Here is a 1174-nt window from a genome sequence, read left to right as displayed (position 1 = left end):
TATAAACAAGGTATTCTATGTTTCAGTGAGTTATGGAAGAAGGAGACTCAGTTGACTCACACTCTGACTCAACTCAAAGAGGAACTGGCCAAGTCTGATCAGAACTTGCGTAGTATGGCAGGAAAGGTAAGGATGAGATTTCCCCCCATGTAAAAGGCAATCTTTGTTGTGGTGGAAGCGTGGAACTGTGAACTGAAGAAACGCGACAGAATAAAAAAAAAATAATGTCATCAAAAATAGACTAAAAAGGTTAAAATAAAGGTCATAAAAAAGACTAAAAAGGTTACTAAAGTAAAGGTCGTCCAGATACCAATCACACAAAACTTTGCTTAACCTAAGCGATTCCTGGGGTATCACACTAGGCTTAGTGTGACCAAAGTCCTGCAGATATTCCGACAGCGTGGTGGTAAATTCGCAGAACTTGCTGACCAGTACTATGGTCAAGTCATTGAGAACTTCACCTGCAGTGAAACTATTTATACTGCTGTGGAGGTCACTGCAGGAAGCAGGTAATTTTGGCTCTTTTTTAGCACAAAGTTTCTCCAAAATATTGGGAAGCCAGAGGTAAAATGACCTAGTAGTCAAATAACCCGACATTTGCAAACAACAACAACAACAACAACAACAACAACACATTGATTTTATAAATAACAACTCTCTCTATCTCTCCTATATCTTCCATTCCTCAGGACTAACTACGAGAAGCTAATGGCGGACATACGGTTCGAGAAAGAAGAGCTGCAAGGTATTGAGCGATACCAAGCACCTAAAGAACGATCCTTGAATCAGACCTATCCCGTAGTATGTCCCTCATCAGATGAGCGAGAAGAGACACAATACTTCCCATTTAGGTGCTGGGTCAACACGACAACACTGAGAAGGAGAAGAACAAGCTGGAGAATCTGCTGGAGAACAACTTGAGACGTAGACATGAAGAGTTAGTACGGGTAAGTGGGTCAATTTATCTGCCATGGAGACTACCAAGGAAGGTTTGGAGTCTGAGCTACATCAGGAACTTATGTCACAACTATCGGTAAGTATTGAATTAGGTACTCTATGTATTAGTTATGGAAAAAAGGAGAAAAAATTGAGAGAGAAAAATGTATGAGAATCATTCGATGCTGGGGGATTTGAACCCCAGACTTTCTGCATGACAAGCAAGCGCGTTACCACC

The sequence above is a fragment of the Diaphorina citri genome, unplaced genomic scaffold (genome assembly GCF_000475195.1).
Source record: "Diaphorina citri unplaced genomic scaffold, Diaci psyllid genome assembly version 1.1 scaffold78, whole genome shotgun sequence".
Taxonomy (NCBI): Eukaryota; Metazoa; Arthropoda; class Insecta; order Hemiptera; family Psyllidae; genus Diaphorina; species Diaphorina citri.
This window is presented reverse-complemented; position numbering follows the sequence as displayed.